Source organism: Dromiciops gliroides, chromosome 1 (genome assembly GCF_019393635.1).
Source record: "Dromiciops gliroides isolate mDroGli1 chromosome 1, mDroGli1.pri, whole genome shotgun sequence".
In the NCBI taxonomy this organism is placed as follows: Eukaryota; Metazoa; Chordata; class Mammalia; order Microbiotheria; family Microbiotheriidae; genus Dromiciops; species Dromiciops gliroides.
The window spans coordinates 686,150,739-686,172,314 of NC_057861.1; the positions used below are offsets into that span (position 1 = coordinate 686,150,739).

Genomic DNA, 21,576 nt, shown 5'->3' on the forward strand with positions numbered 1-21,576 from the left:
TGTGTGTGTGTGTGTGTGTGTGTGTGTGTGTGTGTGTGTATGTATCCTCAAATCCACATTGGGCCTTTGGAATTATATGTATTCAGTGGAAATGTGTTCTTTACTAGATGTCTCATTTCTTTCTGTTAACCAAATACTTTAGTTCAAATCCTTCAGTCTGACTGACAACTTGAAAATGATATGCGTTGCATTTGCCATACACACTGGCATAAAAATAAAACTTGCATAACTTACAGCAAAATAGCATGTATCTTTCATTCCACTGGTAAAAATAATGCTCTTCACAAGTGAAATCACAACTCCTCCATGCCTTTGCAAATAGTTTTCAGGAAATGTTATGGGGGAAAATCACCTTATATATAAAAAAGTCAACTGATATCCAACATTTTAGCAAGGAGAACCTTTGACTAAGCTGGTCTTTGTCAACACTTGAATTCTTTTCAATTCTGCAAGAAATATTTGAGGTTTGTTTGCTTGTTTGTTTTTCTTTTCATTGCTCACCTAACTTTCATTGTATTTTTATGGAACTCATTACTAAAAGGAACGTGTTGGACTGAGTGACCTCAATGGTCCTTACCAATTCTAAATCAATGATCCCATCATTTTCAGAAACCAAGGGTCGACTCCCTGCTACATTGAGACACCACAGTATGAATACAGATGAGGAATTTACATAGTTCCTCTTTAAAAATACATGAAAACAGATTACAAATGTAGCAATGATTAGTGTGTTATAATCTATGTTTAACAGAGGAAAATAGCTTTGTAAACACTTTCTGAAGAGTTCATCTGAAATTTCTCACTTAGTTATAGAACTTATGTGTTCTCCAGGTCTTCTGAGCCAGAAGATGGTGGACGAGACATTTCCTCTAATTCCTACAATTTTTCAAACCTCTTCAGAACAGGAATTATCTTTCAAAAATAAATTAACTTGAGCTGTCTCCATGGTCTAGGATGCCTCGAATCAAAAAGGTTAAAAAAACCCTAGGAGTTTATGCTTACTTAACCTGAATTCACTCAGCACTCTTCCTTCACCTCTGAAACTACTGGCAATGAGATTATACTAGCAGACTCAAGGACATGATAGAGGCATACATAAAAACCCACCACTGAACTTTGCACACCTCTTTCCAACACTGCAGAGACACCAGCTCTATGCTACAGCTCCAGTCAGTTTTAGCCAATCTGAAATTAGTTGAGGCAAAGACCTAACCTGGTGAACCATGAATTGCCCAGTGTGGGAGGAAGATGAGACACTTTGACATCTAGCACTCAAGGAAATTACAATCAGAGGGGAGGGAGTCAGAAAGTAAGTGATCAAGAAAATAAAAAGGGAAAAAAAGGGATGAAAGAACCAAAATTTTAAGGAAGAAAATGAAATCTCAAAATCTTGAACATAAATGGATAAATCTCCAGGTAAAAGAGTAACAACAGACAGAGATATGGCCTCCATTTCTGGTAAGTGAATTCAGACATCTATGAATAAATACTTTAAAATGAATGAATTTTTCTAACACTTGATTATATAGAGTACCTTTTGAGAAGAACAATTAACCATATCTTATATATTCTTTTGGTCAAAAGCAAGAATTTTTTATTGCTTTCTGGTATTTTGTCATTTAGTGCCAAGAGTCTGGCTGCATATGGTTTGCAAAAAAAAAAAAAAAAAGTACCCCTTTCAATTATCTAAAAGACCAATATGGAGCAGCTAGGTGGCACAGTGAATAAAACATTGGCCCTGGATTTAGGGGGACCTGAGTTCAAATCTGACCTCAGACACTTCACACTTAATAGCTGTGTGAGCCTGTGGAAGTCACTTAACCCTCATTGCCCTGCCAAAAAAAAAAAAAAAAAAGGAACAACCACTAATATCTTTTGTGTTCCTATCAGATTGGTTAATATGACAAAAAAGAAAAATGATAAATGTTAAAGAGGATGTGGGAAAATAGGGACACTAATGCATTGCTGGGAGAGTTGTGAACTTATCTAAAACCATTCTGAATTGCAATTTGGAACTATCCCCAAAGGGAATCAAACTGTGCATAACCTTAGTTCCAGCAATATCACTACTAGGTCTGTATCCCCAAGAGATCATAAAAAGAGAAAAGGACTTACATGTACAACAATATTTATATTTTTGTGGAAGCGAAGAATTAAAAATTGTGGGGATGCCTATCAGTTAGGGAATGGATGAATAAGTTATGCTATATGAATTTAATGCAATACCATTGTGATTCAAGAAATGATCAGCAGGTGGATTTCAGAAAAAAACCTAGAAAGGTTATCATGAACTGATGTAAATAAAGTGAGTAGAAACAAGAGTATATTGTACAAAGTAAAAGGAATGCTATGGAATGATCAACTGTAAATAACTTAGTTCTTCTCAGCAATACAATGATCCCAGACAATTCCAAAGGTCTCATGATGGAAAATTCTATCCACATTGCGAAAAAGAACTGATAGACTCAGAATACAGATGGAAGCAAACTATTTTTTTCAATTTCATTATCTTTTTCATTTTTTTTCTTTCTGGTTTATTTCTTCTTTTACAACATGACTAAGATGGAAATATGTTTTGCATGATTATACATATCTAACCTATTTAAAATTCTTATGCTTTTAGTGAGGGGGAAGATAGGGAGCAAATTTGGAACTAATTTTTTAATGAATGTCAAAAATTTTCTTTACATGTAACTGTAAAAATAAAATATTATTTTTAAAAAGATCTGGTTTCTGGGGCAGCTAGGTGGCACAGGGGATAGAGTACTGGCCCTGGAGTCAGGAGTACCTGAGTTCAAATCTGGCCTCAGACACTTAACACTTACTAACTGTGTGACCCTGGGCAGGTCACTTAACCCCAATTACCTCACTAAAAAAAAAATGATCTGGTTTCTGTACTATACTAGATCTCAGGTCAAGAAAATAGTTATGTACTTATAAAGCTATCTATGCCATAAGTATTTTTATAATTCAAATTCTTCAATGGCGTGATATTCTTGATTTCAAAAACTCAGGCCTATTAACTATGCCACAATTCATGTATTATATTCCATTTAAATTGGAATTCCAATGCTTTCCATTGGCAATTCATGTATGCCAAGATGGCAGAGTATAGAAAGAAATACATCACAGATTCCCTCCCTTGCCAATATCTCTTCCACAAAAATCTAATAAATACATCAAAAAAGTCTACTAAATGTGTCAAAGAACTGAACTTGCAAGGATGCCCATTAATTAGGGAATGACTGAACAAGTTGTGGTATATAATTGTGATGGAATGCTACTGTCCTGTAAGAAATGATGAGCTGAAAGATCTCAGAAAAACAAATAAATAGAAACAAGAGAACATTGTATACATTAACCGCAATATGTTTTTTTTTTTTTTGGTGAGGCAATTGGGGTTAAGTGACTTGCCCAGGGTCACACAGTTAGTAACTCTTAAGTGCCTGAGGCTGGATTTGAATTCAGGTCCTCCTGATGCTAGGGTCAGTGCTCTATCCACTGTGCCACCTAGCTGCCCCTCTGCAATATGATTTTAAGAACAACTTGGAGTGAATAAGTTATTTTGACTATTATAAATAGACATATGAAGAAAGATAATATCTCCATCCAGAGAAAGAACTGATAAATTGAAGTGAGTGTCGAGTAATTTTACACACACACACACACACACACCCTTATTTTTGTCTAATGGTAGCCATTTCTAGGGTGGAGGGTAGGAAAGAAAAAAGGAAAAAAATAAATGTACATTATAACTAAGTTGTATATTTGACAGGGATAGCAATTTGTACACAATAGATTTTCAGTTTCATATGCAATCATATTTTTGTATTGTATTTTTTATGGGAATAAATTAAAAATAAAATATTTTTAAAGTAAATGTACCAGACTAAATATAAGAAAAATTATACAGTGAGCTATCTATCCAACTCAGGTCACCATAGGAAAGCAGTGAAGATCTGGTAAGGAGGACATAGGATTGTGTCACAGTACCCAGGGTCTGACAGAGAATATAGACTGCTCTGCGCAGTCTTAAGAAGTACTTGGACATGAAGAGTTGCCAGCAAAATTGCAGGATTATAACCCCTAAAAATCATCAGCATTTCTGTACATCACCAACAGTCTCCTTTGTAAGAGATAGAAAGAGAAATTCTATTTGTTACTACAAAATATTTGGGATTTCACCAGTCAAGTTACACATAGGAACTACAAGAGTACACTTAAAAATACGCTTTATGCTTTTTTCTTGCTAGGCTCCTAGCATGTAGGAGTTCTGGCTTAGCTCCCTCCATGCAATCTGGATCCATTCTTCCTCCTAGAGCAATCCCCTGAAGTCTTGTCATCATGACTGAACAGATGACCCTTCAGGGTACCCCTAAAGGCCACAATGCCTGGGTGACCCAGATCGCTACGACTCCCCAGTTCCCAGACATGATCCTGTCATCCTCCCGAGATAAGACCATTATCATGTGGAAATTTACCAAATATGAAATAAACTATGGGATTCCCCCAATGTGCCCTCAGTGTCACTCACATTCGGTTAGTGAGGTGGTTATTTCCTCTGCTGGCCAGTTTGAACTCTCAGGGCTCCTAGGATGGCACATTAAGACTGCAAGATCTTACAACTGGCACTACCACCAGGCGCTTTGTTGGTCACACCAAGGATGTGCTGAATGTAGCCTTCTCTTCAGACAATGACTAGATTGTCTCTGGTTCCCTGGATAATACTATCAGGCTGTGAAACACCCTGGGTGTCTGTAAATATACTATGCAGGATAAGAGCCACTCAGAGTGGGTGTCCTGTGTCTGTTTTTCACCCAATAGCAACAACCCTATCATTGTCTCCTGTGGCTGGGACAAGCAGGTCAAGGTCTGCAAACTGAAGACAAACCACTTTAGCAACACAGGCTACCTAAACACAGTTACAGTTTCTCTTGATGGTTCTTCCTCTGCCTCTGGAGGCAGGGATAGTTAGGCCATGCTGTGGGACCTCAATGAGGGTAAACACCTCTATACTTTGGATGGTGGTGGGTGATATAATCAATGCCCTTTTCTTCAGTCCCAATCCCTATTGGCTCTGTGCTGCCACTGGGCCTAGCATCAAGATCTATGACCTAGATGGTAAAATCATTGTGAATGACCTTAAGCAAGAAGTGATCAGCACCAGTAGCAAGGCTGAGCTTCCCCAGTGTACTTCCTTAGCCTGGTCTGCTGACGGTCAGAGTCTATTTGCTGGATACATAGACAACTTGGTGTGGGTGTGGCAAGTGACCACTGGCACTTGATAAAGGGGTCAACTATAATCAGATCTTGAAATAAAGACCTTAATTTCTGCCTTTTGAAAACAATACTCTTTATACAAATAAGGACAAATCTATACAAAGGCATAAATATTATTGTCTATGGGTAGGCCAAGCCAAAATAACAAAATTATATAATTGAAATTAATTGACTTATTCAGTGTCATACCAATGAAACTAACAATAGATTACTTTATAAGAATAGAAAAATAATATAATCCATCTGGTGGAACAGCCAATTAATCATATCAAGGGAATTAAGGAAAAAGTGAGACAAAAGGGTACCTAACCGTACCAAATTTCAAACCATACTAGAAAGTTATAATCATCAAAAGAATTTAGCACTAAGTAAGAAATATCAGTAAAACAGATTACATACACAATATACAGATTCAAAAGAGCACAGTTAGCCTAGTGGTAGAGCACAGTTATTTTATAAACCTGAATATCTCTCCTAAAGAGATAAGAATTCACTATTTGATAAAAAAAAAAAGACTATTGGAAAAACTGGAAAGCAAGCTGGAAGAAACTGCTGTGGCAAGAAAATGTAATTTCAATTTAGGTAAAACAATTTAAGGTAAGCATACAGAAGAGAGCCATGAATTAAAGCATGATACAACTACAAAGCATGTGTGAAAATTCCTCCTCTATGGATTTGAAAGAATATGATGAAAGATCACCCATCATAAAGAGTTTACATATAATCTTTCTAACAACTAAGATTATGGAGTGGTTATCAAAATTAAGGTCCTTTCAATACTGTAAACTATATAGAAGAAAAAGCAAAACAAAGTGTCTTATGACCTATCAGACATCATAGTTGTGGCAAATGAATAAAAGGCAGTGGTCATAATTCCCAGTCAGTGATTTACGACATCTATCTCCCTATATATCTAGATACACAAAAACATATTTATGTGTTCCAGCTAAGATAAAGAATGGTGATGACTACAATATGAAAAGGAGAATTAATATATTTATAGCTTGTGCTTATCAATTATTATGAATGATAGTCATTGTTGTCATAAGGGATGCCATGCTTTGGTTATTAAAATACTTAAATTGACTAAGACTAGGTTCCCCCTCATTAAGTAATATTTGTGAAAACTCTCACATGGGAAGAGCAGGGAGGAAAACTTGGTAATAAAACATAGACAATAACACTAATAAAGAAATTCCTCATTAATCTTGAATATTGGTGTTAGCTAGATTTCAGTCTGATTCTTTACCCTTATAGTCAGGAAAAAATTATGATTTTCCTGTGATCCAGTTTTGTTCACCATTGCCATTCATTATATATACTGATTTTTTAAAGTTTTAGTCTGAGGGATTTTTAAAGAACTGACTTGAATATTCTAGTCATCACACAAAGGAATATGAAGCCATATAGAGCCCCATGAGTTGAGAGAAAGGCATGAAAAGTTCTGATGATGAACCGAGTGGGTAAGGTTGATAATATATTGGAATAGATAGATTTTATTTTATTTTATTTTTTTTATTTTTTTTTTTTTTAGATTTTATTTTTAACAAGGTCAAGATAGCACTTTGAAAGAGAATGCAATCTTAGCCTGTCTGCATTGACTCTCCCAGAGTGCTTTAATTCTAGTCTGAAAACAGGGATGTGTGAGCCATTGCAACTTGCCTGGATTTTTCCAGGCCATTAAATGCCATCTACAGCAAAAAGTCAGCAGTGCTCAGGATGATTCAGATTAGGTGACAGACAGCAGTGACACTGTTGGATGGTTTTTATGGTGCCTTCAGGTAAAGTATTGGTATCTTAAAAGCAGCCAAGTTAAGTGGAATATGAATATGTTTCACCTCACTGCTGCACTTGTTCTCCCGGTGCTTTCAGTTAAACCTGTTGGTAAAATGGCATATAACATCTTGCTCTTGGGCTTAGGGTTTTCTTTCTTCACTTCTGACTTCCAATTATCTTCCCCAACTTTAGGAAACTGGATGAGATAAAAGAAATTGAACTGAATTGGAAATACTACTTGTGTGTGTGTGTGTGTGTGTGTGTGTGTGTGTGTGTGTGTGTGTGTGTGTATCCTTCTGATATACAAAACACATGCAAAAGGCCAAATGGGTACCTGGCTAAAAAACAAAAACAAAAATCAGACTTGATTTTGAGAATTGGAGAGAGCTTGTATTTCATTGAGCCTAAAACTGTGATTTTTTAAAGGATAATATTGTGGGCAAGAAAAGTGAAACAATTTATTCATAGTGAAATGTTATGGTGCCTAAGCCAGGATTTGACACCAGGCTGCCATTTTTTTTTCTAAGAGTAATATCTACTTCAGTATTTCAAGTACCTTTTATAAAATGTCTTGATGTAGTCATTCCTCCAATGATACAAGGGAAAAAATGTAAACCTGGAAAAAAACTAGATAGTTTATTCTAATACCAAGACCTAATCTAATTAGAAATTTTGGGGTTGTTAGGATTTTGAAATTTTCTAATTTTCTTAAAATTAGCCAACCTGTTATTTTTAGTTCAGCTCTTATTGAAAATGTTCCTGGATTATATTATTCAAATGTTTAAGTACTTAAAAAGTAGAGTATAGAAAATGTAATTAACAATTATTTTAGGATTATATGAAAGTGCTAGCATACCTAATTAAAATGTGACCTAGCTTAGCATATTTCAATATAACTCCATAACATACATGCATGCATATGTGTACACACATATATACATATGCTTATATATGCAAACACACATGCATACATACATATTAAAATAAATGAGTGTGTCCCTATGTATTACTTTGGTCTCCTGTTCCTTAGTTGTTACAAGATAGAATAGAATGGAATATGATTTATTACATATCTAATATGTGCCAGGTACTGTGCTAATTTGCTTAAAAGAATTACCTCATTTGATCCTCACAATAATCCTACAAGGTAGAGACTATTATTTTACTTCTTTGTTGTACCATAACTACAAACAGATTTGTAGCACTCATACTTCCTTTCTTATCTTGAGTTCTGGATGCATATCTCATCCTTTCAGAGCCTGGATCTCACTGCTTTCTAAGGTTACCTTTAGTTAATCTGTTCATCTCATTCTACTAAAGAGTTAATAAAACATGGTGCTATGATGAGCTGGTTGATTTGGAAAAGCATGGGAAGACTTGTACTTGCAAAGGAAGATGTTATCTACTGTCAGAGCAAAGAAGATGAGTGGAAATAAGGATAGTACAGTCATACATATATGTATATGATTGCATATGTATCTATGTGTATAGATATCTATGTATATGTATATGTATATATCTATATCCATGCTTAATTGTAGCCTTCTTTAAGGTGTGAGGGGGAAAATAATACAGTAAAAAGTAGACAGTCGGGGCAGCTAGGTGGCACAGTGGATAGACCACCAGCCCTGGAGTCTAGAGGACCTGAGTTCAAATCTGAGGTCAGGTACTTGGCACTTGTTAGATGTGTGACTCTGGTCAAGCCACTTAACCCCAACTTCCTCACCAAAAAAAAAAAAAAAAAGTACACAGCAGAGGACAAAAGAAAACCAGCAAGCAAGAAAAGTGGAACAGATTTGAAAACAATGTATGGTATTTATTGTATAGGTTTTCTTAAAACAGAAATTTATTGTTTTATATTGAATCCTCTCCTATGTTCTGTTATTTACATGGCAACAGATTTTTTTTTCCTTTCTTATTTTTACTTAATTCTACAATTTTTAATATGTACAAATAAGGGACCTATTAGCTCTCCAGGACCCACTCCATGCTATTCCACACATAGGAAACACATAGGATTAAGAAAGGGTATTCTAGAAATAAGAAGTAATGATTATTCAATGAATATTTTACAGTATATAATTTGGTAGTATGTTTAATTTATTACCACATATATTTTATTTCCAATTTTGGTTAAACATATTATTATTTTATTAATATTACATACCAGTAAAGGATTGACTGCATGTCTCCCTAACTTCTCATAGTATCAGGCCACATTTTAGAGGAAGCAGGGAGAGAGCTTCAGCACGCCAATTAGTGTGAGCCCCAGAAGACCTAGTGTCCAGAGAGACCTCCAAGAGAGAGCTTGTGGCCACTTCCAAGAGTTTTTATCCTCATTTGAAAGAGACAGTCATTATAAATTGATCAAAGCTAATTGGTTACTATCATTCAATTGCATTAGTTGACATGACTTGAGGGTGGTCTACATTAGAAAGAACTTTCCAGATGACATCAGGGGGAAAAATGTAAAAGACCCTGCTGAACACAAAGGCAAAGTTCATTATCTAGGTGTAGTTTGATCCCATCAGATCTTTACTGAGCTAGTCAAAAAAATCTATCTCCATTTCTTTTGTTCCTTTGGGTTTGTCCCAAATAAGGTTTGCTGAAGTTCCTCAAGAACTGGACTTTCTGGAGTGGGGAGTGGGGGGAGAAAGCAGTAAGAAACTTATCTATGTGTCTCCCCCAAGAAATCCATTATTAATAATTATTTTTCACAATCTGCCATGTGACTAATTGAGAAACTACTATTTCCTTAATGAATCAAACTAACATTACAAATATCTCACAAAGGATTCTTAACTATGGGGCTGATGATGGTTAATAATGTGAAGGGGAAAAAAAGTGGAAAAATTGAGCACCTCATGGACTAAACTAAAGGGGACAGTCCCCTTTAGGAGGTAGTTCTTACATATAGTGTACACAAAAGGGAAACAAAAAGGTTAATGTCCATTTTAGTCTCTGGAAGTCTCATCTCCTACAGATGACACTTGGGACATTATCTTGATGTGGCACTGTATCCTGGTGTGATCTCAGGAAAGATTGCAGAGTAGTCTGTCCCAGGTTCTTTAGATCCTCTTCCTCAGCTGAGAATCTCCTACAGAACTGATATTAACACAAGTTTAAATTACTTTACCAATAACCAGATGAGATAATTAAAGTTGGCACAAACCCTTATGTCTAATAATATTTGGAACCTTTTTAAGATTTTTATGATTATAGGCTACCCAGTTATTACATATGAAATTCAGATAAAAAAGAATTTTAGATTCCTATTTATAAGATGTACTCCAATTCAAGAACAAAATCATATGAAAGTTCACAGATTAACTTCAGTTGTAATAAATGGTTCAGTGATGATCTACAAAAAATAAAATTAAGTAATTAATTTTATAATAGTGCATATAAAGTAAATGATAGAAACATTTTCAACTTCTAGCTATGTCTAAATGAATAACCCATGACAAAAGTGGGTATCTCTTTAAGTCATTTGCAAAAGAGCCCACAAGTTATACCGATATACCCTTTTTAATACAGAAATGAGACAATCGTGATATTAACTAAGAAAAGGATTCATATCCTGGTTTCATCATTCTTTTCATCCTTTGACTGATTATCCCCATACCATTATGAGAAATTAAAGGAGCTAATATAGCTGGTAACAGATGTCAAGGCTAAATTCAATATTGTTTTCATCATATGACATCTGACATGATTAAAGGAAGTTACCATAAAAGAATAGGGAAATAATCTATACAGTAAGGGAAGGTAAATCTTTCCCTAACTTCATGAAGATTCCAGGCAAAGGTTATGCAGACAGCCAAGTACATTGAACCAGGCTTAAAGTCAGATAGGTGGTATGAGAAAATAATGGGATTCTATGAAACCCAGAGAACCTTGTGTGAACTTTTAAGACCAGCCCAGAGTCAGGCAAGTTGGACCTTGGACTGTGAATACAGACACTAGAGGTTAAAACCACACATACCTAAAAGCCTTGTCCTTCAGAGGGTCTGTCCTCTGTACTCTGATCTCAGCACATACTGCTCATGGACCACCATCAAGTCGAGTAAACCAATAGATTTGAATGATGCTAGCCAATTAGCTTTGAGCAGTGTGGAAGGGCCACCTCTTCTCCAACCAGGAGGAAGCTTCTTCTCATACATGTGCTCTCTTGGCCAGAAACATGGAAGGAGAAGCCATGTGACCCATTCTCTGTCTCTCTTACTAATATTTAATATGCTTTAATAAATGCTTAATGCCCCAAACTTGTGTTATAGCCTCTACTTTCTAAGAAACAATATATTAGAAACCCAAGCTAAATTCCCTTAGACTTACGACAGAGATAGGTACTCCCATAAATTTTCAAATGACACAGTGGGTTATGTTTCTGCTCCATGTGTCATATATACATATATTTCTAAAAGTAAATAGCAGTATAGCTCAAGTAGTATAGTTGTTCAAAATTCACCAACATCAATCAAAATGTGTATTAGTGGGGCAGCTAGGTGGCACAGTGAATAAAGCACTGGCCCTGGATTCAGGAGGACCTGAGTTCAAATACAGCCTTAGACACTTGACACTTACTAGCTATGTGACCCTGGGCAAGTCACTTAACTCTCATTGCCAAGCAAAAAAAAAACAAAAACCCAACAACAACAACAAAACAAAACAAAACATGAAAAAAAAGTGTTTTGGAACAATTCTGTGATTTTGTTGATATAGAAAGCTACCTATAGGAAATTCCTCATGACACTGTGGACTTTAACACCTTTTCTGTACTTTATGAGCAATTAAGTGGTGCAGTGAATGGAGTGCAAGTCCTAGTCAGGAAGACCTGAATTCAAAACTGTCTTCAGACACTAACTAGTTGTATTTACCTGGGCAAGTAATGTGACCCTCTTTGCCTCCATTTCCTCATCCATAAAATGAAGTGGAGAAGGAAATGAAAAAGCCATTCTGTACCTCTGACAAAAAAAAAAAATTCCAAATGGGGTCACCAAGCATCAGATGCAACTGAAATGACTGAACATTAGCAACTGTAATTTATAGACATAGAGGGCTGCCTGGGTCATCGAGAGGACAAATGATTTGTCCAAGGTATCAGAGGCAATATTCATCAGAAGACATTTGAATTCATGTCTCCCTGACTCTGATGCCAGTTTTCTAACCATCCACACTAAATTATTTCTCTATAGCATAATAAGTTATGATTTGTTATTGTGTTGTAATTTGTGTAATTCTTGTTATTCAGTAGTTCAGTCATATCCAACTCTTCATGATCCCATGGAACACAGAGTTCATGGGCTTTCTTTGCAAAGATACAGGAGGAGATTGTAATTTTCTTCTCCAGTGGATTAAAGAAAACAGAGGATAAGTAACTTATCCAGAGTCAGACAGCCAGTAAGTTTCTGAGGCTAGATTTAACTCTGGTCTTTCTGACACCAGAGCCAGTGTTCTAGTCACTGGCCCATCTGGCTGCCCTTCTGTGTAATGCTACCTAGAACATATGAACACAATCAATAAGCATTTTTTAAACACCTACTTTGTTGTAGGCTCTATTCTGGGAATCTGGACATTATCAGAACAGAAGAGAAACAGTCCTTGTCTCAAAATAGAAAAGTCATTGTGTAAAACATAGACATATACTGGATAGTTCTACAGGTAAATAGATAATAGAGATAGGTATTTACACATACAAAATATAAACAAATGTAAGGAGATCATTTAGATGTATAAGTGGCTACTTATATGCTATAGATAAAGAGGGGTATATAGAGATATGGATATGGATGTGGATATGAACATAGATATAGATATCAATATGGACAGACATAAATTATATGGACATATAGATTACTCCACTTACAGTCTCTCTATTTCACTCTACACAAATTTACTATAGTATTCCATATTCCAATAGATATTTCTTTCAGCAGACTCTTAACACTGTGCTTAACAAGGTTACTGGGGATCTTTTAGTTGCTGAGACCAATGACATTTTACCGATCTTCTTCCTATTTGACCTTTCTGCATTTTTGACATTGTCAGTCTTCTAGACCCACTTGCTTCTATTATAAGTTGTATAAAACTGCTACTGTTTTTTCTTCATCAGTGGATAGGCTCTAGTAGTGTGCTGGTAAATGTCTAACAACGAGTCTTGAGGGACAGTGATGTACGAACATATATATTTTAAGTTGAATCAACATTGTTAACATTTTCTTGACTCTAGACAATCAACAAAACAACCCACTAAATCCTGTTTTTGTGTGTATGTGTGGCCACTGATTTCTGATGTGTACATACTAAAACTAAAATCTTAACAATCAGCTGCAGGCTAGATGGAGTTGGCTACAGTAAATTCCTGGGGTTGTTCCCTAAGATCCTCTATCTCAGCCATTTAATCAATTTCCAAAAATTCAATGCTCATGAAAAAAAAATTATATACATATAAGTATGTATATGAGAGACATTTTCTATTTCATATTATGAATAATGTACCTTTCAACAGTAATTGTTTAACACTTAAGAGACTTGTGAAATGGGAAAGTCATTGACATATGGAGCAGATGACTTGGATGCACCTTTTCATAGACTGTATTCCTCCCCACCCCTCTCTACAAATGAACTCTGTCTTCTCCCCTCTTCCTCATCTCACATACTAAAATATTATCTCATCTACCCTTTCTTTTATTTGTGGTAAAGATATATATCGGAAGTTTTAGCTGAATCATTGGAGAGATTATGCATGCTACTGAAGCGGCTTTTGAAGGACCTCTCTTTTGAGGAGGAGACTGCAATGAACTTCTGGGATGCCAGCTTAAAAGTGAGGGAGGGATGGAAGTTCATTCTCTCTGGCTTTTAAATGTAGCCATGGCAGCACACGTGGGTTAGAGGAAACCCGTGATTGGTGTTCAGCTTTGGGTGTGCTGGTTCTCCGCATGGTGGGCAGTTTGGGATTCCGTGAGTTTTATAAAGGAAAATAGACTAAGCTTAGATCTAAGATTATTCATTTGTATTTCTACTTCTCTATTTCCCTAATTGGTATCACCTTTTGTTGTCTAATTAATTCCCAAGCAATAAAAACTAATCCCTCACAGATTAAAGCTCAGAGGCTTCTTTTTCTTAGTGGTCTGGGAAATACATATATATGGGAAAAGTTAAAAGGGAGAGTTTAATGCTTATATATCCAATTTTGAATCTTACACATTCCTGTACCAAATGAAGAGATAACCCTTCTTTTTACAAGGAAAATTATTTTACATTAACCTTTGCTTCCAACCCCTCTCCTCTTCCACAGCAGATTAATCCTACAATCAACCATACTCCATTATTTCAATCTATTCTTTTCTACTAGTTATTTCCCTGTGGCCAACAAAAATAATCATTTCTCTCATATTCTTAAATACTCTTCATTTGATCTTACCAATTTTGCTAGCTATACCCATATATCACCCCTCCCCTCCTCAGATGAACATGAGAAAGCCCTAAATACTAGGTGTCTCTACTCCCTTTCTTATGATTTTTTCCCAACCCTCAACAATTTGAATTCAGTTTTCATAATAAAACTAAATCTATTCTCTCCAAAGTTACCAGTTTTCTCCTAATGATGAAATCAAATGACCTGTTTTCTCAATTCTCATATTTCTTGAACATTGACAGTCTTGTTCACCATCTCCTTCTGTATTATCTCTTCTAAGTTTTCATGAGATTCTCTCTCCTGATTCTCCTACTTCCTATTTCTTCTCCCATTGTCTTTGTTAGATTTTCAATTATGTAATGCCCATTAAATATGCCTACCTGCTTCTATCCTGGTCCCTTTTCTATCCTTACTATTTTATCTCACTCAGTGGTCTCATTAGCTACTACTGGTTCAATTATAGGTTCTGAGTTAATGATTTCCAGATTAATTTATTTACCACTAGTCTCTCTACAAAAAGGGGCAATGAGGGTTAAATGACTTGCCCAGGGTCACACAGCCAGTAAGTGTCAAGGGTTTGAGGCTAGATTCGAACTCAGGTCTTCCTGACTCCAGGAACCTGCTTGCTTGCTTACTTTTCTAAAATTTAGATCTGATAATGTTACCAATTACCACCCTCCAATAAATAGTGTCTCCTTGTCACCTCTAGGATCAAATATCATGTCTTCTATTTTACGTCATTGCTCCTCATACATGAAACTCCATCTACCAATTCTCTGCATTTTCTCTTGCAGTCCCTCAAACTTGGCTTTCTCCCACCCTCATCTCCATCTCTCAGCACCTCTGACTTCCTTCAAAACCCAGTTCAAATAACTCCTTTTGGAGGAGGGCTTTTTGTCTTTGCGCCCTTTCAGTGTCTGAACTCAGAAATTACCTTCTTTACTCTCTATTTTGTATATACATAGTATTTACATGTTGTGCTTTGGCTACATTTTTGTATTCTACATTAAAATATATGCTCCTCGTGGCCAGGCACTATTCCTTTTTTTTTTCTTTGTATTTCTAGAGCTTAGCGTAGTGCCTGGCTTATAGTTAGTGCTTATTCAGTTATGTTGGCTGACTAAATCATTCAAAGAAAATCACAGATGTAAAGCTAGAAAGAATTTCAGAAACTATCTAGTCAACCACTTTTATTTTACAGATGAAGAAAATGAGAGCCACAGAAGTTAAATGACTTGCCAAAAAACACACAGTTAATAAGTGTCAGCAATCTGATTTGAACCTGCTTCCTTTGAGACAGTACTCTTTTCATAGAACCCAATAATTCCAGTCCAGGATACACTACTTATTGGAAGGTGAATTTTGAAATTTGCTAACATTTCTGAGTTTCAGAGGTTTGTTTCATTTTGTTCTGCATCTGTAAAAATGAAATTACACTATTTGTCTTATCCACCCTGATAAGATTGTCATATGGCTCAAATGATATATATCATATGAACATATTTATAATTCATTCAAGGCTATACAATTAGGTTCTTTTCCTTCTTTGTTAATGATCATGAAGTGCTTAAGTTCTCACTGTTGTAAATATTAATTGATTAATGCACTCTATAAGAATAGCCATGTAAGGGAATGAATGTGGCAATTCGATATTACTAGAAGATATTTTAATTATTAAATCCCCAGCATCAGATTGTTTACCTGTGATCTGCCTCTCATGAAATTCCACTATAGAAAACAAATCAAAGTTAATTGAGGATTCCAACTGATTGGTTTCTGTTTATTTGATGTTTTATGTTGAAATTGCCTAGTCATTGACAGAAAATTAGAACCAACATTAAAATTTAAATATTTTAAAATAAGATAATAGTTCAATGCGCTTATAGAGCTATGATCTCAGTGATCTGTTTATCCCTTGTACTGGGCCAGGTACAAACATAGAAGAACTTTGGTTTTATGGTGAGATTCTTATCCATTTCCTTCAGTTAATCCTCTATAAGTGAAAAACAATCAACTTCCCAAGGGCTCTGGTGGTGGTGGTGGTGGTTATTGTTATGAAATACTAACATTTCAGATGAATAAAACTTGAGGTTCACTCAAAGGAAAAGAAAGAGGTACATGATGGGCATCAGTAGGCTGGATTATAATGCATAATACATACATATATTGCATGAAAGAGGGAGCATAAGTGACATCATCGTAAAGATTAATGACTACAAAAAATAGGCCAATTATATAATAAGAACAAAGGATGACCAATGATAGCCCACGAATTCCAGTGGTTTTTAAAACAATGTCAAGATATCTAGAGGAAAAAACATATTACAGATTTAAAGGAAGATATTTATGCCAATGATAAGAGAAAGTGAAATATTATGAGTATTATGTATATTTTATATATAATATAGTATTTTATATATATTTTCTTTCATATATGTGTATGTATATGGACTACACTGTATGCAACTGATAAAGTGATAAGAAAGGAGTTAAACATCTATAAAATAAAATTGAATAAATAGTATCAGTCACAAAAAAAAAGCAATGCAAAATGACAGCAGAGAAAAATAAAGGTTGCAAAGTCAATATCAAATTTAATACAAATTGGGTCATTATGGCATGTAATGGAAATCATTTAAATTTAAATTAACAGAGAACAACATCATATAGATTAAAGAAGTAGCCAAATAATGAACTTTGTCACATGTAAGAAACTTTAAAAAGTCATTTGTATAATATGTATTGACTGCTTAGATAATATATAAAGAAGGGCATTAACAATATAACATCACAAAAGATAAAAATAATAGGAGCATTTTGTATAATACTTAAAGGTTTTCAACACAGATATGCATACACACAAATATGTGTGTATATACACAGGTGTGTATTTATTATCAAATGATAATGAATAATAGATATAGATATATGCTGTGAAAATAAAATGAGAATATACATATAGAAGTATCCATATATAAGCTGTAACATACATACATACCAAAATATACACATATATGAATTCTATATAATACTTACACATGTCCATAACAGTTATATAGGTAAACATATATGTATACACATATATATGCATATATGTATACATTAGAACTCATATACATATTATGTGTATATGCTCATTTTATTTTCATATTATATATGCATGTCATTGTCATTTAATAATAAATACATACCTAAATAAATATGGAGATATACACACACATATATAACGTATAATAGATATAGATATATGACATGAGAATCAAAATAGAACATATATGTATATAAGCTCTAATACATACATGCATATATACATACATACATATACAAACATTAATATAAGATAGGTGTAATTATTATCCACATTTTATATATTATGAAACTAAAGCAAATTAAGTTGTTTAACTGATATTTCTGAACTCACACAGTAAGCATCTGAAGCAGAATTTGAACTCAGTACTTCCTGACTCCAAGTCCAGCACTATATGCAGAATATCACTTAACTATCAAATCCAAAAGAAATAGAAAAATGAGGAGGAGGAGGAGGAAGAAGAAGAGGAGGAGGAGGAGGAGATTAGTTATGATTTTCCTGGCAAGAGAGCCAGACATTGTATGGCTATGCTTGAAATAAAAATTCCTAAATTCATGTTTTGATTCAAATATTCCCTTCCTTTTATTTTGTATACATCTCTATATACCCATTTACTTTAATCTTACTTCAGCCATTTGAATGTATGTGTGTATACTGTGTATGTACGTATACTTGGGGGAGGGCAAGATGGCAAAATATAGATTGCAACAAACCTGAACCCTTTCTATGTCCCCTTCCATATCAAACCAAATTTTGGAGAAGCAGAGGCAACAAAGTGTCAGAATGAGACATTTAGAAGGTCAACAGGAGAAAACTGTGACAATAAGAAGGTATAAAAATATTTTAAATTGACTGGGCCTGATTTTGGGGGCTAATCTGATTGAGGTGACTAATTCTGGAACTGTTGACTATTTGGCTATCCGACTGCGTTTAACTTAGCATGGGCCGTTTATAAAGTTCTACCACACTGCTCTACTCCCAAATTGATAAGCAAAATATTAAGAAGCCTCTTAACTAAATAATCAAAGCAGAGTTTATTTATGAGATACTATTTAAAATTAAGAATACAGGGAAATAAAATGTACAACCTGACTGCTTTCCTGTGGTCTCTTTCCACTGCATCTCTTTCCTACCTGCTGTACTTGCTTTGAACTTTTTGAATACAATAAGGGCCTTAGCTGCCTCTCGCCTCAGGGTATGTACTTTCCCGCTCAGCTACTTTCTTCTAACTCCTCCTGTACCCTTTCACTTTGTAAATCCCCCTGCTTCTAACTTTCCTCTCCTTACTGCCACTGCTGAACCCCTGTGTTCCTCTCTCACCGACCTGCTGTCTGTCTGCTCCATCAGTCTGCCCTTTGGCCTCTCTTTTCCCTGCTCCTAGTCATTCTTGTCTTCTCCTGCGTCCTTGTAGCCCCGTCTCTAGTCTGCCCTGCTACAACCTTTCTAATCTCGCCAGCCGCCTCTTGACCTCTTCTACACCCTCCGACAGCAGCCCCCGTTCCTTCTCAGCCCGTCTCTCCTTTTCCGAATCCGAACTCCTTGCTGTCTAACTCCCTGGTCTATGTATACCTTTTCTTCTCTCCACTCAAATCTTGGAGCTTCCTGCACCCAAACACCTAGCTAATCCACCATCCAGAGCTGCAGCTTCACCTGCCTCAGCACAGGCTATACCAGAGCCAAGCATCTCTCAGATACCTCCGCTCAGGTAGGAGGGAGCTGGGGGCTTTCCCCCCCCCATCTGTCTGACCTGGCATCTTGTACAGCCCACGGGGCTTTATGGCTCAGCTGAAGCAGAGGGGGAGGGGAAGAGACCCTGAGGGCCTAAGGCTTTCTTATCTCAGCCTAAAGGTAGGGTCCCCAAATCAAAATAAATTTCCACAAAGGGATAAGCCCCAAACTGTGGTAGTGTCCTTAAAGGTGGCTATAATAGTGGCAGCAGCAGCAGTAGCAACAGTAGCAGCAGTAACAGCTGGGCATTTTGGAGTTCTAAGGCAAGAGATTATATGGGAGTCAGAGAACTCTCTAGAAGAGATTAAAGTGTATCCTTTGCTGGCAATGCATTTAGCTATCTCTGATTGGTAACTATTGACCATAAGCAGTTCTGAGTCACAGTTCATGGGCAGAGAGGAAGACTTTTGGCCAGTCACAAGGGACCAAGAATTCTTGTCCTAATTACAAGAGACTGGAGCACTAGCACTTATGACTGCAGGAGAGCAGGGGGCATGCTCACAGTTCCAGAATCAAGAGGAGAAACACTAGTGCTTTTGGCTATAGGGGACCAGGGGCCCTTCCTGGGAATAGAAGAGAGTGCAGACCAGGGGAATGGTGACCTCACTGCTCCCCAAGTCACATCACAATGAGCAATTCAAAGTTGCAGACTCCCCTGAACTAGCTCTGAAAATAGCAGCATGAAAATGCCTGAAGCTTAGGACAGGGCTTCCTCACCCTCAGGTCAACAAAGTTCAACTTTAACGTAAGTTCAAAGTCAAGGAATAGACTTGAAGATGCGTGAAAAAGAAAGAAAGAAAGAAAGAAAGAAAGAAAGAAAGAAAGAAAGAAAGAAAGAAAGAAAGAAAGAAAGAAAGAAAGAAAGAAAGGAAGGAAGGAAGGAAGGAAGGAAGGAAGGAAGGAAGGAAGGAAGAAATTGACCATAAATAGCTACTGTGGTGTCAGAGAAGATGAAGACAAAAACTCAGAAGATGACAATTTGTAAACAGCTACAAGCAAAGTGTCAAAGAAAAATCCTAATTAGAATCGATCCAAATGAGAATTTCTGGAAGAGCTAAAGATAGAGTTTAGAGTGGAAGAGTGAAAATTAGGGAAATAAATAAGAGTGATGTAAGAAAGTTATGGAAACAGAAATAACAGCTTCACAAAAGAGGCACAAAAAACAATGAACTATATCTTGAAAGCATAATTGATCTAATATAAAAGGAGGTAAAGAAATTCACTGGAAAAAAAACAAACAAACAACAACACTCCTTTAAAAAGAAACATTGGAACAGCTAGGTGGTGCAGTGGATAAAGCACTGGCCCTGGATTCAGGAGTACCTGAGTTCAAATCTGGACTTAGACACTTGACAATTACCAGCTGTGTGACCTTGGGCAAGTCACTTAACCCCCATAGGCATCCCCACAAAAACAAAGAAGCATTGACCAAATGGGGAAAAATAAAAATATTTTTTGAAGAAAATCCTCCCTTAAAAATTATAATTGGGCAAATGGAAACTAATGACTCCATGAGACACCAAGAAACAATAAAACAAAATCAAAAGAATGAAAAAATAGAAGAAATTTAAAAATATCTCATCAGGAGTATAACTGACCTATAAAATTTTTAAAAATACTGACTTATAAAATAAATTACAAATAACTGGTGTATAAAATAAAATTGACCTTTTAAATGAGGACAGATAATTTAAGAATTATTGGATTATATAAAAATATGATCCAAAAAAGTACATAGGCATTATAAGGAATGAAAAAGAGAAATGGCCTTAATACTAGAACTAGAGGGTAAAATTGAAATTGAAAGAATCTGCCATTCACCTCCTAAAAGAGACCTCCAAATGAAAACTCCTTGGCATATTATAGCCAAATTATAGAATTCCTAGGTCAAGGACAAAATACTGCAAGCATCCACAAAGAAACAACCCAACTGTTGTGTATACACAGTCAGGATAAGACAAGATTTAGCAACTTCTACATTAAATGATCAGGGGGCTTGGAATATGATATTCCAGAAGGCAAAGGAACTGGGATTATAACCAAGAATAACCTAGCCAGCAAACTGACTATAATACTTCAGAGGGAAAAAAAATGGGAAGAAACCATAAGAGATATTAAAAGCTTAAGTTGTTTACATTCCTATATGGGAAGATACCTATGATTCATAACAACTTTCTCATTATTAGGGCAGGTATATGGAGTATAATTAGACAGAGTGCTCAGGTGTGAGTTGAATATGAAGGGATGATATTTAAAAAATAATATTAAGAGGTGACAGTGGAATGAA

At 35.7% G+C, this 21,576-nt stretch overlaps 1 pseudogene; it reads left to right on the forward strand.

The window, feature by feature from the left end:
* Positions 1 to 4,344: 4,344 nt before the first annotated feature.
* On the forward strand, positions 4,345 to 5,285 carry LOC122735926 (annotated as a pseudogene).
* The last annotated feature ends 16,291 nt before the right edge of the window (positions 5,286 to 21,576 follow it).